Raw genomic sequence first — 8827 nt, 5'->3', positions numbered from 1 at the left:
AAAAAGGCATGGATCCTATCGTCGGGTTGGAATGTGGTATATGACCATTTCCGAAAGGAAAACCCTGGAATGAAGCCGATCCGCCCATCATGGACGTAGCGGCACTAAACGGAACCGATGGAATACCGTGTGAGTGGGTGCCAAATGGAAAGAATCCAGTACCAAAAGCATTGGTTTGGGAATTTCCACTCGTGGATGGAATGGAGGTAGACCCAACTAAAGATGTGCTAGAAAAAGATCCAAACAAGTAAGTAGAGGAGATGGAAATCGTTCCTCCCCCTTGCACCAATGTTGGAGTTTGCATAGTCGTAGCAGTTGTAGAAGCCATGCTTCTAGTAGTGGTCATCGATGGTAAGCGCGTAGCATAACCTGGACTTGACGGTCTATGCGTCGGAGTCCCAACGTATTGTAATACGTCTGGATGACTAGATGGTAGTGGAGAATTCGAAGCCGCTAACGACTCTGAGAGTTCTTCTACCTCTATGTTATTCTCTGCTTGAAAGAGAACTCGAGAAAGGACTGGAGTGTCCCTCTCTTGTTCAGAAGTGCCAGGCCTTGCTTGAACACTAATGCCCCTAAGAGGAGGATCAATCCCCGATGCGTCAACTGGCGTGGGACGGAACCTACCAGTAGTATTACCTCTGCGCCTTCTAGGAGAAGGCTCTAAACTTGGTGGTGAAAGACCACGAAGTCTTCAAGACCGTCTGGGAGATCGGTCAGCCACTTTGAATTTTTTGTTATAATCTAACTAAAGACTCAAAAAATTGAAAGCTAGGCCAACTAAGAGCACAGAGCACACACTATAAAGTCCCTAAAGATAACATCCAGTCAAACAACTTCCAAGTATTTCCGCTCCAGGTGATTAGGACCGGACAAGAAAATACAAGAAAGTGAAATAAGGGGCCTTCCGAAGATAGTCTGGGATGATGAGGGCCCAGTCCTATCAGCGAAGGTATTAGAGGAAGTTACACTGACCTCCTAACAACATCCTGCGCCGGTGCAAGTCCCCAAGCTTCGCAAGGGTGCCCTACAGTAGTACTGTCGAGAGTGATGCAACATCGACATCAGGTGCCACGGGATTCCCCTCTGCAGCCACCTGTGTAGATACCTAGGAGTAGCATCTATGGATACCAACTCGTCGCAGAAGCCAGGCGGAACAGTCGTGAGGTAAGTTCGGACAAGTAGGAGAGGGGGTATCTCTCTTCCCTGTCTTCACAGACCCTCGTGCTTAACTCCCAGATCCAGAGCTTTCCTGGTCTTCCTAACGCTATTGGATTTTCTCTCAATATTCAAACTCCTACGTTTGACGTTTATATGGCCTTGGAGAGTTAACTCTCCACTCGCCTAATCCAAGGCCCTAAAATCCTAAACTTGTTGGTGTAACTGACTTAAACAAAAAGTTCTAGTGAATTTTAGTTAGCGCTTGATTTTAAAATAGGTTGTTCTTTAAGTCACAAGGTAACGGAAGTGAAACTAGTGGTGTTTTTTGACGCAAAAGAAATTAATAAAAACTTAACTACATGCACATGCACTTTTTCGTTTTTCGATGAAGAGCAATTTCTATAGGGTTCAGAGGAACTTCTAATAAAACAAAATTTTCTTTTCTTTTCGTTAATTCACGCTTCACACTCACAAAAGTTAACAACTCTATGTATGCCTAAAAAGGTATGAAAATCTATCCTAATGCAACAAATATATGCGGATGCAAGATTTAAAACTACTCTAAAAACAAAAAATGAAAGTTGCTTGCTTATCAATCTTTATCTTGCCACTTAAAATGTCTAGATGGAATATGAGATGCTACTATTCATTTCGTCTAAACACTAAAAACAAGTTCTAAGACAAACATAAAGCACTTTCACTCACTAAAAGGAAACCAAATGAAAACCAAGTTCAAGAAAGCAAAACTAAGTTTTTCAAAAAGATTTTCTTCAAAAGTAACAACAAAAGAGTCTTTTCAAAAATGCTCTCAACAACACTGAAACTTGTGATTGAAGAATAGGCAATCAAACACTTTTGCAAGTTGACACCACACAACGGATGAAAACTCAACAAAAATAAATGTGCTTAAAAGTGCTCTTAACAATCAAAAGCAGTAATGAAAGCTTTGGTAATGAAAACCAAAAAGATCAAAAAGACAAATTCCAAGAAAGTGTCAATCAACAACTTTCATGAAACAAAGAAGTGGATGGTCACGAAAAGCGGTTTTTGTCAAGCAAACAAAAAGTCACCAAAAGCCAGGGTAACACAAAGATTGAGATCAATCTTCCTACCCTGATGAATCAGAGCAGCCAAGATTCCTAGCAAGAAATCTTGCGTGCTTTAGCAAAAAATGATGACGCTTGCAATCAACGAAAAACAAGACCAATACTTCTTATACTCAGAGAGAATTCAGAACAAGATGCTCGCTATAAAAAAAATAACTGATACTGGAAAATGATTGTTTCAGACTGACTCAAACTACCAGACAGACCTTCAGAGATAAAAAGATTTACAAATCATGAAAATTGCAAGATATACGTGACTGTACTTATGTACAGAATGTGTGTACGCTACTGTAACTAAGGAAACCTGCGTATACGTGGGTTCACTTAAAGCAACATGCGTACATACGCCTCTGTAACTAAGAAAAATAGCGTATATAAAAGGTTTCAAGAAAAATAAAAAACAAACTGAAGAAACTGGCAAAACTTAAAGTTCAAGAACAGACCAGATAGCAACAGCAAACAAATAGGCAGCTAAGCCCTGATTGGCTTGAAAAACACCCAAACTAGGAACAAAAAGAGTGTTGTCCCCAGTGGAGTCACCAATTTTGATTGAGGGAAATGTTCCCCTAAGGCTTTTTGGCTTGAAACCCTAGCAGACTGAAAGTTGTCTATTCAAAGAAGCACACATTCACACAGCCATTATGCTATTATAAGCAAATTCTATTGTAAAGGGTATGTACCTTAGGTCCTACGTTCGATAAGGCCCTTAGGGTCCAAACCCTTCTTGGAGTTCCCTTCTTTTCTTTTGCCCTGCAAAACAACCAATTCCAAAGAACACAGCAGTATATGGACAAAACCTTATAAAGAAACCATCTTCATGTTATAAATAAAGGTAGTTAGTTATGAAATGCAAACAACCATTTACATATGAATTCTAAACATGAATATCATTAACATAAAGAGGATTCATTTCGGGAACCAAGACATGTGTTTCTTTTATTATAGACAAATAAAGTACATAAAAAGGAATATTTTCACCTGAGTCACCTTCAGCAGGCTCCAAGCAAAGCTTCCTTTCGGATCCGTTCCAGCCTCAAGCCTCTAACAAACTCCTTCCATGACTCTCTCCATGATGTCACATGTAATGGATGAACATCAACACACAAGGAAACAAGAGTTTCTTGTATAAATGGGGGAAGTGCATAAGGAACAAGGGACTTCAGACCTGTTCAGGGGAAAAATCTCAGCATAATAACCTTTCTCTCTCTTCTCCCCTCTCTCCTCCCTTAGGCCTTCACTTTGAGGTATTTTTATACCTCTCCCAAAGTAGTTTTTTAGTTGGGAGTTGGTTGGGAACAGTTGGGCCACGGGCACTAACAGGTGATCAACAGGTAAAACCCGCGATCTCCGCCCGAAAATAAGGAATTTTATATTTTTTAAGTGTTTTAATACATATAGGCGGGTTGGGTATACATAGACCCGCATATACACGCGTTTAACTCAGGGAAATGTCGCGTATAAGGGATAAAACACTGTTTTTTAAATTTTAGGACCAGGTCTAGAAGGAGGGGTTGCCCTAGGCCATGAGTACAGCATCACAAACCATAAGAGTGAGATTTGGAGCTATAACAACTTGCACCTAAAAATAACACATTGGAATGAAGAGACGCCCAATTGAATGATCTCTTGTATCTTTACAATGTAACCTAATATTCCCTTCATTAGGTTTTGATCGTAATCGATAACATGACTAGATTGGTTAAAATCGACTTCCACTCCACAGTGTTGTGTCATGAAACCATCATCGACATCCTCTGTGCGAAAATGATGTCCATATGCCCACATATACGGGAATAAATGCACCTATAAAAAAGTGAAAAAATCATAGTGTCATGTGTCTAATAACCTGAACATAATTGAATTAAAATATATATATAGATGTTACAATTCAAAGGTGCAGTATGAAGTTAAAAATGTATAGAAAGAGATTATAATTACCGAGTTTTTGCACCCAATCCCTATGTTTAGTGCATCCTCTTCAGCACATGGGTAATGACCAAATGCATCACATTTCTCACTAAATTGATCAACAACCCAACTGTTAGGGCGTGTCATTGACATATTTTCTTTTAAATGATTAAGATAAGGCATGCTTCTACCATTCAACCATTTGAATTCGTTCTTGTCACTGTCCCATTTACTCCTCTTATGTTCGTACATTATGACCCACGGTTGTGTCACTTACATATTATAAAGAATGAATCTGTAGATGCCTTCAATTTCTGAATTCGCTAATGAAATAAAACCAATATATATATATATATATATATATATATATATATATATATATATATATATATATATATATATATATATATATATATATATATATCTGTGAGATCAAAATATGCATTAATATGAAGTTAAGTGTGAATAGTTATTGTTTAGAAATTTCACAAATGATAAGCCACTTACTCTTTATCATGCACCTCTTTCCATTTGTTTCTAGAAACACCCCTTCTCTTTTGTCTTCATCCCTTTCATTGTCCCAAATCTTCGCACCTGGTGTGTTGTCAATCTTCTTGATGCTCATTGACATAATAGAAAGACTCATATGATATATACCCCTCTACCATAGACCCCTTGAGTTTTTCCCTTTTTCGAACAAAACCTTTCAATTCCTTTTACAAGACCTGTCAAAATATTGTATATATGCCGACACGTTAGTGACCATGAAGATCAGAACAACTGCAATGTAATAAATTAATATGTGAAACAATATTGTTACGTATATAAAAAAATCAATAAAACTGTTTACAAGAGCTAACTCCTAAGCCTGGATAATCATGTATGGTGTAAGCACTTATGTCATATAATGTAAAACTCCTCTCTGTTGTGATGGATCTTGATACATCGTACACATGTATCCCTTCCCATAGTTCCTTCAATTCATTTATCAATGGTTGTAAGTAGACATCCATATTCTTCACTTGTTTTCTACTAGGGACTAAAGAGCCAACATAAGATGTTCATTCTTCATAGACAACCATGGGGTGATATTTTTACTGATCACTACTATAGGCCAAACAAAATAGTTGGTGTTTTGGAGGGAATATGGGTTGGCATTGTCCATGGCTATGCTGAGTCATAGACTTCGTACTTCATCCTTGAATTTTTCAGGCCATGTATCCTCTATATGCTTCATGGCTATTGAATCTATTGGGATTCACATAACTCTCGACTCACTTATATGTGAGGCATGCCATCCTTTCTTATGTGAATATAAAATTTCACCCTAGGGTTTAACTCCCTTTACCATTTCACAATTATGGTTTTTCATTTTAGACATTTTAGATTTAATTGGTTTGTGTACTTACTATATATTGGACATTTGACGTGTAAAGTAGGGGATCACTTATTGAATTAGATCCAACCCTTTCAGCCTTGTCCATTTAAAAAAAAATAGATATATGTTCCACGGTGCGCCCTGTGTAATACAACACACAGGTATATTATGACATTTTAGGTTTTGTCCAGTCTATTCATCGTTACTCTTGGTGTAATATAACACACAAATGTGCCTCTGCCAAATATCACCATTAAGTCACTATGGTGTGTTTATCATTACAAAGTGTACCATCATAATTTTAAATTATTAAAAAAAAAATCGCTAAAAATGTTGAACAATTAAATGCCTGTTGCATTTAATGGAATAAATGCACCAGTTACCAAAGCTCATTTTGGCTTAAAATTATTTCATTTATATATAAAATATATTTAATGGCTTATGTATTAAATGGTACAAGTTGTATATTGATAAAAAATGTTTGAGAGGGTGTCAAGAAACAAAAATATTGATCGACACAATGATAGCACATCGAAAAAATGTGAGAAGGCAAGTTCTTTGCAAATTATTTACAAAATCAATATGTTTGAACTATATGTAATTTTAACTAATATGTATTGGTTAGTGTGTGTCATGCAAAGTGACAAATTGAAGAAGGTCGATAAGATTATTTCTAATCTAAGTGCATAAGAGCATAAAAGCATGATAGAAAATTTATAGAAGGATGAATCAGGTGAATGAAGAAATACTATTCATTATGAAATTTATTTTTTTGAATTTTCATTAATAATATACTTAAGACTATTAGATAACATTTTTCAAGCAATCTATTAATTCATATATGTTTAATGTTCTATAGGGAGCAACAACGAAGAAAAATATTAAGGTCATTCTAAGAAAAGAAAAATTATAGAACATGTAAATCACAATGAATTGGTCCTTATCTCATCTAGAGTGGTGCTGGAGGTTAATGAAAGGGGGATATTTTTTTACAAAGCTATGAGGGATCTAGTCGAATGAACATATACATGTACATTCCACTTACAATACAAAAATCAATCCAATGATTCTAAGAACTAAATTATATCTAAACTGCAGGAAGGGTTTCTAGAGCAATGGTTAATGAGACATGTGAGAGTCACTTAGATTTGCAATAGCAAAAACATACAACAACAAAAAAGAATCATTCAAAAGCTAATATTCCTAATTAAAATGATTATATAATATATATATATATATATACCATTCACCATTTATTTATTAATATCAATTTTGTTATATTTAATTTTCATGTATCAATATAAAAATAGTTTATTATTATTTTTTTTTATTTTTATTTTTTTTTTCAGATTATTAGGAAAATCTCAAATGATCATTGAGTTGATATGAAAAACATGCCAGTAGGAATGTCCAAACAAGTGTACAAGGAGATGGTCAAACAAATGGACATAATTGCATCACGGGAGGAACCATCTCGACAATGTGCTTCAAATGTATGTAATCATGATTGGCTTTGTACATATAAAAAAATAATTTAGCATTAAATATTAATTTTCAAGTATCTTCTTACAGAAAAGAAAACAAAATGAAACTCATTCAACACATAAAATAGGACAACAAGGAAGAAAATGGCTTATATAAAAGTTTGTGAGTAATAGTCAATATTTCCTTGTAACAACTCAAGATTTCATTTTTATATATTTTAAATTGTTTTACATCAACCATCCTTGAATGTTTTCAAATAGGTGCTAACATACAAAGAAGAGACATCAGAGGAATTGATTGACATTAGGTTAATTATGGGTTGTGAGTATATGTTGGCATATCAAAAATTAATTGTGGAATTTGTAAGTATCTATGTTGTTTTACTTCTCTGAGTTTATAATTAATAGAACAAAAAAATACTTTATATTAAATCTATGATTTATAGTGAGGTTTAAAACATGTAGGAAACAAAGTATGAAACTATGCCAACAGAATACTTGTTGCAACAAGGCATAAGACTTGGTTTTGAAACCATATGCATAATTTATGATTCACTTCTTGCTATGGTACATTGCTATTTGATTTACATTGATGTATATTATTTATTTCAATTTTCATTGTTCTCACCAATGTAGATACACTCATTACACTTTATTTTTATGTTTACAGATGGAACAAGATCAAGAAGACGAAAATAATAGATGCAATTAAAAAAACATTCCTCCAAATAACCCAAGTCATGGAAGTAGCTCGAGCACTGACAATAGTTCCAACGAAGAATGATGATATATTTGGATATCAATGCAACTTGTTGTATTTTTTGAAATAATTATCTGTGAAAATTAGACATTTTTTAATGTAATAGACATAGTGTCCCAACTGAAAGACAAGGGGTTACCAATAACAATCCCATTTTGTATGACAAAGAACCTCTTATTGATATATAATAAAACACATTTTAAATTATTTTATTGTGTTATCTAATGTCACTGTGAAATGTTAGATCGCTGATTAAATATATGGATGATTAAATATTATAATGAAGAGATGCAAAATTTGATAATATAACAAATTAATCCAAACATCATATACAAATGCACTAATCAAATTTTAATTTATATGAATATTATTATAAGATATATGTTGATTTTTCAATAAATAATGAATTTAAAAAATTACAATAATTGCACTGTCACAGGTCGATGTTTCCAAAAAAGAGAAAATCTCATACAAAAAATTGGTGCATCCATGAGATAAAAACACATTGGTGCGTTATGTTATATAAAGGCATCGTGATGACATTTTTTTTGCATGATTGGTGCCTACTCCGAAAACAACAAAAACAGGGCGTTTATTCTTCAAGCACCAATATTATTTGTGCTCTCCATCAACAATTCCAACATGCCAACACTTGGAAGAAAACCATTGTCTCACCTCCATGGCATGATGGTAAATCTTAGTAGCAAGTGATGGGCATTTTCCCATCCACACCTTCTGTCAACTGTGCCAACTTCCACTAGAAGTTCATGGCAACCCTAACGTGGGGCGATGTGAATAATCCATGACAAGTAATGGGAATTTCCCCATCCCATTCTCTTGTTAAATCCATGCCACCTTTTAGTCTGCAAATTTTGGCAATAACATCAAGATTCCCATCCCGTGAAGGCACATCTCCATTCCTTGGGACATACTGTATCCATCTTCAAATGGACTTTTCTCAGCCTCTGTAGGTTCTGACTCTATTGCAATTCTAGCAGGGCTCATTCATCCTAAGTGCAATGATGTTGTT

The sequence above is a fragment of the Pinus tabuliformis genome, chromosome 3_1, assembly GCF_031772625.1.
Source record: "Pinus tabuliformis cultivar Carrire ecotype Pingquan chromosome 3_1, CPIR1, whole genome shotgun sequence".
NCBI classification, from domain to species: domain Eukaryota; kingdom Viridiplantae; phylum Streptophyta; class Pinopsida; order Pinales; family Pinaceae; genus Pinus; species Pinus tabuliformis.
Note: the sequence above shows the minus strand (reverse complement) of the source record.